The 13,470-nt window shown below is 47.3% G+C and overlaps 1 protein-coding gene across 2 annotated transcripts in view; it reads left to right on the forward strand.

The window, feature by feature from the left end:
• Positions 1-13,163: 13,163 nt before the first annotated feature.
• LOC102754416 (chromosome unknown open reading frame, human C18orf25) overlaps positions 13,164-13,470 on the forward strand; it is a 72,320-nt gene continuing 72,013 nt past the window's right edge. Inside the window, exon 1 of one of the 2 annotated variants that reach the window (XM_006759946.2) lies at positions 13,164-13,214. The gene's annotated coding sequence lies outside the window, so the exon portion shown is untranslated. The remainder of the gene's footprint in view (positions 13,215-13,470) is intronic. The other variant, XM_006759947.2, reaches the window with a different exon arrangement.

Raw genomic sequence — 13,470 nt, forward strand, 5'->3', positions numbered from 1 at the left:
TTATCCAGCAAAGCTATCATTCAGAATTGAAGGTCAGATAAAGAGCTTCACAGATAGGAAAAGCTAAAGGAGTTCATCACCACTAAACCAATATTATATGAAATGCTGAAAGGTATCTTATAAGAAGAAGAAGAAAAAGGTAAAGATACAAATTATAAACAAAGTGACAACAAATATCAACAAGTGAATCTAAAAATCAAGTCAGAATAAACTGGTGAATATAATAGAAGCAGGGGCATAGAAAGGGAGTGGACTGACAATTCTCGGGGGGAGAGGGTGTGAGGGGTGCGGGAAGAGATTGGACAAAAATCTTACACCTATGGATAAGGACAGTGGCAGGGGGTAAGGGCATGGGGTGGGGTGGGAACCAGGTAGAGGGGAGCTATGGGGGAAAAATTTGGAACATCTGTAATAATCTGAATAAATATTTATTAAATAAATAAAATAAAAAAGCAATGCATATACCTTAATTCAAAATAAAATAATACAAAGAAAACAAAAAAAAACACCCTAAAAGTACTTTGCATAAAAATAAGACATCAAATTTAAGGACAGGGGGTCCACAGAGCAGGGTTAGTTTAATTGCTACTGGTTTTCACAAGATAAAATGGGCAGGGCGTTTCTTGCCTTTATCTGGTTTTGATCACAGATTTTTTTTCTTCCCAGCCCATTGAGACAAATTGGCAACCAATTTTCACTCAGCTTTCCAGCTTCTCTATCCCATGCCATTTATGACTTAGCACATTCCTCATGGCGGGAAGACCCTGCTCAGCTCCTAGAGTTTCCCTTCTCTCTGGAATTTTGGATCCTCAAAGTCTAGCTGCCTGGTAGTTCTCTGATGCCTTCAAACAGAATTTTCTTTTTTCATTCTTCTAGCTTTTCTAGTTGTTATCAGCAAAAGGATTAATGCACCACATGCATTAATTACCACTTTAGTTTACATTTTTTCACAGGAAGCAACTGTCATTTAACAACCATGCTATCAATCAGACAGACAACTATATAGCAAAAGCCTAAGCGACCATTATGGTGGAATGACCATAACAACCAGTTGCTATGGTGCGCACTGACCACCAGTTGGCAGACACTCAGTGCAGGTGCTGCCCCCTGGTGATCAGTGCGCACCCACAGGGGGAGCATCACTCAGCCAGAAGCCAGGCTCATCGGGCCTAAGCTGGCAGGTGGATATCCCCCAAGGGGGTCCTGGACTACGAGAGGGACCCTCCAGTGCACGAATTTCGTATGGCATTCTGCTCAAAAGAACAGCTTGTTGTGTACCTGAGTTGAGTGGAAATTTTTCCACTAATGGGGCTTTACCTTTAAGCCTGGGTTCAGATTTATTTTATTTATCATGTCAAGTAAGCCTTTCTGTTCTGATTTTATTGAGTTTTTTTAAACTAATAAATAATAGATGGTGAATTTTTCAAATGCCTTTTCGGCATCTATGAAGATGCAGCAAAATAAGATAAAAATGAATGAGGTTGTGGTTGCTCCCTCTGAGGCATGCCTGCAGTTTGAGCATTTACTGTGTGCCAGACACTCTGCTGAGCACTAGGATAGACAACGCTGGGCCCAAAGTGAGATGATTCCCAGCCCTCATGAAGCTTATAGCCAGAAAGATCCAGATCCAATTAACTACCTAAAGCCTGTGTTTTTGTGCCAACAAACACAGAAAAGAGGTATTACCTCCCACTCCCCCACCCTAATCCCAAACAAACTCAGTAACCCCATCCAGCAACTCATTCCTGACACCAAATCACTTACCTGGGTCTTGTTTGAAGGGCATGGGGCCTTTACATATATAATTTTAGCCACCAGAGGGCAGTCATATTTTAAAAATACTTTCAAAGGGGAACAAAAAGGGCAAATCCAGTTCGTGAAAGGCTATACCTGGGGTTCTAGAGCCAGAGTGAAATCACATGGTGGGACTCACTCCAACAGGGGGTGAACACCAGCCAAGCTCTCCTACTTCAGGCCTGGCTGCTGCACCAATTCAACACAAGGGTCTGGTACCTGGAGTGGAGGAAGATGTGATGAAACTTGACCAGACCATAATGAAATACAGAGGAAGTTAGCTGCCCAGGAACCACCTTCCAGTTCTCTCTGAAGAGAGTTGGAGCACATGCATTGTGTACTGCCTCCTCCATTCAACAACCAGCTCTGTATTGGGCAGCAGGCAGACTTGTTCTGCTACAAAGTGAGGTCTCGCTTGCACAACATTCTGAGGAAGCAGTGAGGACAGCCCAAGCCAAACAGTGTCCAGTCAGGCTGCCCTTCCCACTGAGAGGCCACCCAAGACTCCGGCTTCTCTAGATGCAGCGTGCAGCCCTGACCCGTGAGGTCCGGCCAGCATAGGTGTGCTTCCAGGGCCCTCTCCCGGGCCTAGGATGAGGGACGTATATCCAGCTTTTATTTTGTTGTTATTTATCTATTTATTTATTTATTTATTTATTTATGCTTGTCCAGAGTGTTTGTCAAAGCCCCACATTCCCTCCCCTATCTGGCTGGGGTCTGAGCAGCTTTGGGAACCCGTCAATAAGACTCTCAGGTTCTTTCATTCCCCAGCCTCCTCCAACCGCTCATTAATGACTGCAGAGCTCACATCAATGTGAAGAAGGAAAGGGGAAGAAAACAATATCTCAAAAACATTCTCCTCTGGTAGCTTGTGAGAATGCATAAGACTTAGGCCAAGTCTGGCACAGGGCAAGAACTCAATAAGTAGTAGGTACACATCCACAATCCCTTCCTGGAATTTCCGAAGCCCCCAGAGTTCTAAAAAGCCAAAAGTCTTCCATAATGTATTTGGCAAAGCCTAATCTGACCTGAATTCATTTGGTGGCAAAACCTCACTTCGCACCGAAGGGTCTTGGATTCAATTCCTGGTTTCAGGATTCAATTCTTGGATTCGATCCCTGGCCCTGTTTGGGGCATGTGCAAGAGGCAACCAATCAATGTGTGTCTCTCGCATCGATGTTTCTCTCTGTCTCTATCTCTCCCTCCCTTCTACTCTCTCTAAAAATTAATGGAAAAAAATATCCTTGGGTGAGGATTAACAACAACAAAAATCTGGAACATTCTGAATTCTGAAACAATTGGTCCCTGGGACCTATTTCTATGTGAAATCTAGGTTCCATATCTTACCTCTGCTACTATCTAGCTGTATGACATTAATGTGATGGACAGACCCTTTGGTGGCCCTAGGATTCATGCATATTCATCCCTTGGAATGTGAGTGAGACCTGTGACTTGCTTCTAACAGAATATGACAGAGGTGAAGAGATACTGAAGATGTAAGATCTCAACTCAATTGTTTTATTTTATTTACTTAATGGGGGGATTATCCTGGGTAGACACACCAAGGAAAAGCTTTTAAAGGGGGAGTAGGTCCTCTCTAAGTCAGAGACTCCCAGTTGTTGGCACTGAATAAGTGCCATGCTGTGAGAGGGCTGTGGAGGGAGCTATTTGGAAAGGAACTGTGGGTAGCCTAGAGTTGCTGAGGGCATCCAGCTGACCACCAGCAAGAAAATGGGGCCCTCAGTCCTGCAACTGTGAGAAGATGAATTCTGCCAATACGTGAGGAAGATTGGAAGAAGACCTTTCCCCGCTTGAGCCTCTGATGAGATGGCAGCCCCAGCAGATACCTGGACTTCAGCCTACCGAAACCCTGGAGAGGGAACCCAGCTAAGCCAGGATCAGACTCCTGACCCATAGAAACTGAGCTAATAAGTGTGTGTTGTTTTAACCCACTAGACTAGGGTCATCAATTATACAGTATAGAGAACTAGTACATTACAGACACCCCTCACCCTCCCTGGGCTCCAGTTGCTCATCTGTAAATTGGGGAGAAGGCTGAACTAGGTCGGACCAAGGAGTCTAACTTTTGGAGACTGGATGATGCGGATGCTGGGCGTTCTGGTGTTGGGAGAAGGGAGAATGGTCCTATAGGGAGTGGATAGAGGTGGGGCTGGGGTTAGGGATGCCAAGACAGTGTACTATTGGGGCAGATGGTGCACAGTCAGAGAAAAGTGCAGACACTGGGGACTCACCTTGCGTTCCCACTGACCCATCTGCCAGGCTGGATGCTGACCACAACTGGCACCGCTCCTGGCTGCAGAGACAATCAGTTTCCCAAAGCAGGAAAAATAAGCGTCCTCTTTTCCCTGCTCTGTAAGGGAAACTGTAAGAGAAGTTCCATCACGCTCGGCACCCGCCCCCACGTCTGCCAGTTTAGGAGGGGACGCAGGGCCCATTCTCAGCAGTCTTCATCTTTTTTAAAAAATATATATTTTATTGATTTTTTACAGAGAGGAAGGGAGAGGGATAGAGAGTTAGAAACATCAATAAGTTAGAAACATCGATCAGCTGCCTCCTGCACACCCCCTACTGGGGATGTGCCCGCAACCAAGGTACAGGCCCTTGACCGGAATCGAACCTGGGACCCTTGAGTCTGCAGGCTGACGCTCTATCCACTGAGCCATAGAGCGTCTGGCCAGCAGTCTTCATCTTGAGACACCTAAAGCTGGTGACCACAGGAACCGATCTGGGGAATTTGCAGGAAGCTGAATCAGGGAGGGCATCAGGTTTCCTGTGAGCTCTTAGTAAACTTCTGCAGAAGATGAGGTTATGCTTCTTTAGTCTCCCACCAGGTGGATCTGCCATGTCTCCTGCTTTCCACATCCCTCTGCCTGTCACAGGGGTCCCAGACCACCAGTGGGTCCCAAAGGTGGAGCATCAAATGGCTGTCTTCCTCCCCCAAATGCTCCCTCAGACACAGAGGACAATCTACTGGCTGGAGGGATTGTCCTTTATGCAACTCCTAGGGGAATGATCTCATTAAGTCTTGTTTTGGGTCACTTCTATTTCAGGGAGAATAAATTTGTGAGACTCTTTCTATGGGTACCGAGTTAATTGAAACTGAAGTAAGGGTTAGGGGGAGGGGGAGGCTTGGGTGGGATGGTAGAGAAAGCCTGAAAGGGTGGGGAGTGGGACTGGCTGAGTAAGGAGCTGGGAGATAGTTGAAAGGAGGAGCTAGACTAGAGGGTCCATATGAGGAGAGCTGATAAAGGAGGGAGACACAGGCCGTGGAGGGGGAGGGGAGACAGAACAAGCGTCCACTGCAGCCCGATCTGCTGAGCTAGCCTCCTAGCTGCCTCCCAACCCTGCCCAGACACATGAGTCCAGACCAGCATGACGTGATTAAGGGCCTAGGCCAGGACGTGGCAATAGAGATGGAAAAGAAGGAGATAGGAAAGAACTTGGAAACAAATTTGATATAGAGATGGAGGAGAGGAAAGATCCCAAGATGACCTTAAAAGATCCCTGGAGAAAGTGGAGAGGTGCCAGAGTACAAGCCCAGCAGTGGCCTAGGATTAATGCCAAGTTCACAGCTCCTTTGAAGAATCCCTCTTCATCCACTTCTGAAAACATGGCATTTCTTGTCTCCAGTCTTCCGACGCTTCAATCACTCATTCGTTCATGGGTGTATGCATATATGCATCCAGCTAACATGAATTGAGTACCCACCGTGGATCAGACCCTATGCTGAACACTGGGGACTGCAAATATAAACAAAGACATTTCTTTTTTTTTTTTAATTTTAAAATATCTTTTACTGCCGAGACCGGTTTGGCTCAGTGGATAGAGTGTCGGCCTGCGGACTGAAGGGTCCCGGGTTCGATTCCAGTCAGGGGCATGTGCCTGGGTTGTGGGCACATCCCCAGTGGGGGTATATCTGGAGGACGCTCTAACCAACTGGTCAGGACCTTAAAAATACACTTCTGCCGAAACCGGTTTGGCTCAGTGGATAGAGCGTTGGCCTGTGGACTGAAAGGTTCCAGGTTCGATTCCAGTCAAGGGCATGTACCTGGGTTGCGGGCACTTCCCCAGTGAGAGATGTGCAGGAGGCAGCTGATCAATGTTTCTCTCCCATTGATGTGTCTAACTCCCTATCTCTCACCCTTCCTCTCTGTAAAAAATCAATAAAATATATTTTAAAAAATATACACTTCTTAGGCCAAGGGACTTGAATCCATTCAGAGCAGTTAGCTGCTCTCCGAAGTTCTTTTACTTAAATTACCTTTCAAACAGTTGTGCTGAGCTTTAGGAAGATATAAAGATGGAAGACAGTTTTGTGTTGGGGAACTTAAGTTAAATGAACTTGTGACCTTTGGTAATGCTGGGAGACAGGTGACCACTAACCAATTAGGTGGCCCTTGGCGGCTCTCTTAAACTTCTAGGACTGGATTCTTTCATCTGTAAGAGGAGGGAGGAAGGTTGGGTGATTTTTGAAAACTCTTGTATCTTTCTTTCTATGCTTTGTTTTATGGATGTGAAAGTGCTTTGAAAAGTTTGATTTGTGCATAGTGTGAGATAGTCCTGTATTTCTGAAAACAGTAATAACTAATGTGAGTACACACAGAGTGGATGTGGGGTGTGCCATGGAACCTCCAATTGTACTCCTGTGTTTCCATGTGGAGGGGGCTCCATTGAGCCATGCTCCTAGAGTCTCTGACTTCTCTCCTGGGAAGAAAGACCTCTCTGATTGGAAAGTCTGAGGGAAGGAACTGAGCGTGCTCTGCTAACACATGCTGGGTACTTGCTATGGGCTGAATTGTATTTCCCCAAAATGTATAGATTGAACCCCTCTCTCCTCAGTACTTCAGAATGTGACTTTATTTGAAGATAAGGCCTTTAAAGAGGCAATAACATTAAAATAGGGTTTTGGGGGTGGACCCTAATCCACAATGACTGGTATCCTTATAAGAGCAGATGAGGACCCAGACTGATGGGCGACCACATGAAGACACAGAGGAAAGGAGGCCATCTGTGAGCCCAAGGAGAGAGGCCATAGAAGAAATCAAACCTGCTGACACATGGATCTTGGACTTCTAGCCTCCAGAACTGTGAGAATAAATTTCTGTTGTTTAAACGACCCAATCTGTGGTACTTTGTTATGGAAGCCCTAGCAAGCTACTACAATACTCTCCAGGACTTGAGAGCTAATACAATACTCTTTTTAGGATTTGCCTGCCTACTGGTGGTAGTGGGGGGGGGGGGCGGCGGGATATTCTGGGCTGTTCATAATGTAGCAAACCTGCTTTGGGGGGAATGGCTGAGGTTGTCCCAGTCTACCTGAAGCTGGCTGAATATCTCTGCAATGGCCATGACATATTAGGACGTCCCGGGGACTGCACCGTGTCCATGGGGACATGTTTGCATCATGTCTTCCAATCTAGCTTTTATCTACCACAAAGGTGACATTTAAATGTTCACCTACTTCCTATGTCTTATTTCTCAATTGTTTACAAACTTGAGAAGAGGAAGAGAGAGGGCTATTTATTGCATTTCCACTCCCACCCCAGCAAGAAAAAAAGGAAAAGGAAGGTTTGGGGATTTTGTTCTTTTTTCCTAAACTTCTTTCTTACTATTGCCCTCACCACTCCCAAATGAGCAGTCTTCCTCCAAGTCCACCTGTTCCCTGGAGAATGGCTTCGCTCTTTGATTCTATGACATCTGCCTAGAATGCCTTTCCTTGTCTTCTCTTTACTGCAAAATTCTCTTCATTCTCAAGGTCTTGGCTCAGACGTCTCCTCCTAGGTGAGTACTCCCTGGGGCACAGGCCAAGTTTGCAGCTTCCTTGTCTCAACTCCTATGACTCTGGGCACATATTTCCATTATGTTGTCATATAGTCCTAATATTAGATGACCTCCTATCTGTCTTCCCCACTAGGACAGGCTAGTGTGAGTGTGGAAGAACTTCCTCTGGTTCCATCTGTGTCCCCAGTGCTGGCATGGTGCTTGGCTCCAAAGTAGGTGTTCACCCCTAAAGTGCTAGAGAATGAATAAGTGGCAGGATCATAGTTTGACATATCAATTTGTATGTTTCTCGTAGTATTTTGCCCACTCTTCTATTTCAAGTGGACTGCCTGATTGGTAATTTCTTATCTCAGAAATTTGGGCTTGGTGCAAAGCAGAAGGAGCCCGGGGTCCATGACTCCTCCAGCCGTGCCAAAGATTTCTGCTCCCCATATTTAAGATGAAAACAGAGCCCAGCTACTCTTTTTTCCACTGAGCTTTGGAAAATGACATATCTGCATGTATAGACTATATACATACTACCCTAACTTTTCAGGCATTTGGGTTCTGGGGGTCACGGGTGGGGACAGGAAATGAGGCTTCAGCAATGACTGATGTGGACTTTCCTGCCAGGTGGGGACCTTAGCATAGAAATGAACTTGATTTACAATATATAAAAAAAGTGATGTTTTTTGCGCACTTGAGTTGGAGTGAGATGGGGTATGTGGCTAAACAAAACTGCTATAACCAATAAGGGCTACAGGAACTATCAAGGAGATAGTTAAAACCAACCCCCAATGGATTTATGTCTTAGAACCAGCAGAATCCAGCAGGATGACTAATTGCACCTAAAGGTAACCCCGAGTCTCATTATACGCTCATTGTAATACATTAGCATGCAAAATGACACACCCTGTGCCCACCAAGACCCTAAAGAGAAAGCCCACAAAAGGTCACAAAATGGCCCTTCTGAGAAATCTCCACCCCTTTCCCAGAAAAATCTTTTTTTTAAAAATATATCGAAAGGAGAAGGAGAGAGATAGAAACATCATCAATGAGAGAGAATCATTGATCAGCTGCCTCCTGCACACCACACACTGGGGATCCAGCCTGCAACCTGGGCATGTGCCCTGACCTGGAATCGAACTGTGACCTTCTGGCTCAGAGGTCAATGCTAAACCACTGAGCCACGCCAGCTGAGCACTCCATACTCTCTTTACCCATTGCCTAGAATGTGGCAGTTTGGAGAGTGTTTTATCATTTTCTAGACTTATGGATAGTAATGTGTCCACAGCATCCTGGGATAGACCCAGAAGGGGAACCCTTCAGTTGATGGGTTTTCCTGCCAGAGATTAAAGGCCCCAGTAAAGAAAGTTCTACTGTTGCCTCAATGAGGATGGAGAGTGGAAGGGCTGCTCAAGGTCAAGCTGCAACCACTGGAGGGAAAGACGCCCTGGGGTGGCTAGAGGAGAAGCTTCCAAAGAAATGAGCCCTGGTGAGATGGGGTGGGGTGCTGGTGGGGGAAGTTGTAGGGAATGGGAGGGATCCCTCCAGCCAGCATCAGGCCTACCTGCTGGGAGCAAATTCATAATTATGCAGGAAGTTCATCAGAAGGCTGATGGATCTTGGGGCTTCAGCTGGGCTGAAGATCTGCATATTACCTGCTGCCAAACAGCTGAGGGCAATTCCCCTAACCTGATGGTCCTTTGTTATTTAGCAGGCCTTACCTTTGATATGTATATCTGCTTTACTAAAGGGCAAAATGTGTGAATAAAAAGCCGTGGGTGTGGACTTTTCGGGCAGCCCACTTCACTAGAAAGTGGAGCCTCCTCTGCCCCCCCCCCCATGCCTCCCAAATTTATATTTCTTGTCTAGTTATTCATTTATGCGCAGCCCTTGAACCCTTGCTGCGAGAAAGACTGAGGCACCTACCTCCAGAGAATAAGGTGTCCCAAAGAACAGGAGGTCAATAGATCGCTCTCTCAGACCCGGCCGTGTGAGGGCTCAGAATGAGTCACCCCAAGGTGTGCCAGTCTGGCATGCAGGTTATTTCAAACTGGAAACAGTCAAGGCACAGAGGCTCAGGAGGAAACTTTGTCTGCCTAAAAGAATTCAGACAGCCCTAACCGGTTTGGCTCAGCGGACAGAGCGTCGGCCTGCGGACGCAAGGGTCCCAGGTTCGATTCCAGTCAGGGGCATGTACCTGGGTTGCGGGCACATACCCAGTAGGGAGTGTGCAGGAGGTAGCTGATCGATGGTTCTCTTTCATCGATGTTTCTAACTTTCTATCCCTCTCCCTTCCTCTCTGTGAAAAATCAATAATATATATTTTTTAAAAAAGAATTTAGACAAAGGGCTTGCTCCAGGAAGGAAGCTATCATCAGAGATGACTATGTTTTAGTAAGAACTAGGTGTGATTGACAGGGAGGAACCTAGCAAGACCCATTTGACCAAAGTCCTCTCTGTGTCCATTGTTTCAAGATGGCCCAATATAATTTGCCTAATAAACAGTAACTTCTCTAATCTCCTGTGAATTATTCCCCTTCCATAGTTCTGAATGACATGTAGACCTCCTTTTGACTTACTTCTTTGGAATCTTCATGCTCATGTGAATTCCCTGTGTGCAGGTATCAAAACTTAATTTTCTCCTATTTTAAAAAAAATATATATTTTTATTAATTTCAGAAAGGAAAGGAGAGGGAGAGAGATAGAAACATCAATGATGAGAGAGAATCATTGATTGGCTGCTTCCTGCATGCTCCACACTGAGAACTGAGCCCACAACCCAGGCATGTGCCCTGACCAGGAATCACACTGTGACCTCCTTGTTCATAGGTCGACTCAAACACTGAGCTATGCCAACTGGGCTTAATTTTCTCCTATTAATCTGTTGTATGTAATCTGTCGGCCTGCGGACTCAAGGGTCCCAGGTTTGATTCCAGTCAAGGGCATGTACCTTGGTTGCGGGCACATACCCTGTATGTCATTCAACCAGCCAGAAGAACTAAGAGGGAAAGGGGAAAGTTCCCTCATCCCTGACACTAATCACCTCTATCCCAATTAAGACTTCTTAATAAAGCCACAGGACTGTTGACCACAGAAACAGAGTTTCAGTCAAGCTAAAGATAGCATCTTGACTTCAGTTGTGTTTCAGCCCAGGCCCGGGAAAATGGAAGGGCCCTAAAGACCACACTCCCACAAAACCAGGCAGAACGATGCCCATGGTTGACATCAGGACCTGATGCAATGATCAACGACTCCCTCTCCTGGCCTCCACCAATCAGTAGAGCCTCCGACTCCACTCACTCAGTCACCATGATGAATGACTTTTCCTCTATATCGTCCAACCTCTGGAAACCATCAGATTCTAGCACTAGCTTACCTACGACTCCAGGCTTGGTACCATTTCCTCGACTGATAAACCACTACTTTCTTTGCAGAACATTCTTGTTGACATTTGAGCTTTGATGCACGTAGGTGAACGAACCCTTTTAGTCTGGTAACAGAAACTGCCAGCGTCTCTCCTCTCCTTGCCCCTCTCCTGTCCCTACCACTCTCCTCTCCCTTGATGATGTGATGACACAGAGACCAAAGCTTCCCTGGAACTGTGTGCTGGTGGACTCTCTGATTCCTCACACTCAGTCGGCCTGAGACACACTGTCTCCAAAGTAAACGAGGGAGGAAAAATAGACATCGAGAGAAGAGAGCAGCAAAGGGAAGAGGGGAAGCCCAGTCGGGACTAGGGGGGAAAGGAGAGAGGAAGAAAAGCTGTGGCTTGGGTTCCCCCAAAAGCAGAGTTGGATACAAGAGCTTGTACACCCGAAGTCGATTGGGGAAGTACCCCAGGAATAGGAGGGAGGGTCAGGGAAGAGCTGCACAAGAAAGGAGGGAGGGCCATTCCCAGGGTGCCTGTCTTACCAAGTTAGTCCCCATGGGGGACACCTGGGCGCGGTCCTGCTGTTTTCCTCTGAGGAGCTCTGTAGAACAGAACGGGCTGTAGAACTGTCCACCCAAAGGAAAGACGAGACGTTTCTCCACCAGTTCTCATGCTGCTGGCCATGGGTAACCCTGTGGCCTTGCTCTCTTCCAGGTTTATCCATGCCCGTCCCAGTGTCCCAGGAGGGAAGTTCCAGGGCAGGTGACATCAGCACATAGATGGAGTGAAGATATGAACTGGAGCACAACACAAGAGAGGAGCATGAAGAAGAAATAGCGAAAGAAGAGAGATAGGAAGGAAAAGAGCGTGGTGACAAGGAGGGGAGGACAAGACATACATGAACAGCCCTGTTTTGTGGAAAGGTACAAGCAGGGCAGCTGGGGACCCTTTGCAAAGCTCCTGGGACTGTCTGGGGTAAGTTCTCAGTGTCCCAGTCTTTTCTGATGGGTATTTCCCCTCCCCAATGCTCCTTCAGACACAGCAGACAATCTCTTAGCCTCACAGGGACAGGCCTATGTGCAGGGACAGAGTAGCCTTGGCAGTGACTGCACAACCCCACCCCCTTGTAGTCAGGGGTGATCTCTTTTGGGCCTCCCAGGAAGATAAGCTGTCTCCTTTGTGTTCCTGCCTCTTCCAGTTCAACAACATTGAAGCTGGACACGATGATTATATAGGGGATCAGACCTGTCAGAATGAAAGCAAGCATCCTACAGACCTTGTGGTAATGGGCAATCCTGTTTGGGCTATGGCTGTCCTCCCCAAACCCTGATGTTGGGTGGATTTGAGGATATAGACTTTGAAGCTTCTGAGGTTTAAGTGGAAATCTTGGGAAAAGAAGGGCCTTTTGCCCTTCTGGTGACTTGAAGGCCTCATGGCAGAAACCACAGCAGAATTAAAAGGCAGAACAGCTCTACTAAGGACTTTAAGCGACACATTTCTCCAAAAAAGTAAAATTAGTAAGAAAAGATAACATTTTTCTGCAAAATAAGAGGGTGATTTCTAAGGCCCCCTTCTTGACCTGATGGTTAATCATGGTTGCCAGTAAATGACAATTACTCAAAAGGAGGGAGGCCTTTGGAAGTTGGTTGAGGTTCTGCTGTCCCAGGGGCTTGCTTGCCCGTCTGAAAACGTAAATACCTTTAACATTTTTCTCCTCAAACCCCATATTTATTTATCTCTCAAAATCCTGCTTGTAGGGAGCTCAGCCTCTTGGCCATACTCGAACAGTGTGGTTTGTTCTCAGCACCTCTCGTAGCTGCCAGGTGGCCTGTGCCCCCTTCACCCTCCCTCCGGGTCCCGAGTCCCTCATGTTTCTTCCATCTCAGGCCGCGACAATTCATATTGTGCGCCCGTGCGCCACCCACCCCCGGGAGAACTGCAAGTCAGGGGAGTGACTCTGGACTCCGCGGTGGAGTGCCCAGGTGGAATTTGGGGTGTCTGCAGCGCGCCTAGGGGTGGGCGGAGCGGGTCTCCCTGGCGCACCCTGTATCGCCAGCAGGTGGCGGTCTATCGGTGAGGCCTGTACGGATCCCGTCCAGAAACTTGAACGGGATGTTGACGGCGCTGCGGGAGAAGAGCATAGCCGAGTATCCCCGCGCCGAGGTGGGCATCCTCGAAAAAGTGGGGAGAGAAAGCTGCTTCCTGTTGGAGTTATTCAAGCTTTCAGACGCCACGAGCTTCGCTCAGGAAGGCTTCAGGAGGGGTGAGTACGGAGCAGCGCACGGAAAAGGTAGCGCTGTCCTTTTCTTAGGGTATTGCCTATAGTTTGTACTGGCTGGCTTTTCGAACCCCCAAGAAAGGTTTCTGGAACGGAGCTGCCTAATCACGTGGAGGGAAATGCGGGGGGAAAATCCCGGGAAGCCGCTGACTGCGCGCCCGGCTCTCTGCAGCGGGAGGAGTGCGCGCCCCTCCCCGCCAGGTGGCGCTGTCTGGCTTGCCTTTGGCTTCCCGCGCCGGCC

Source organism: Myotis davidii, unplaced genomic scaffold (assembly GCF_000327345.1).
Source record: "Myotis davidii unplaced genomic scaffold, ASM32734v1 scaffold815, whole genome shotgun sequence".
In the NCBI taxonomy this organism is placed as follows: Eukaryota; Metazoa; Chordata; class Mammalia; order Chiroptera; family Vespertilionidae; genus Myotis; species Myotis davidii.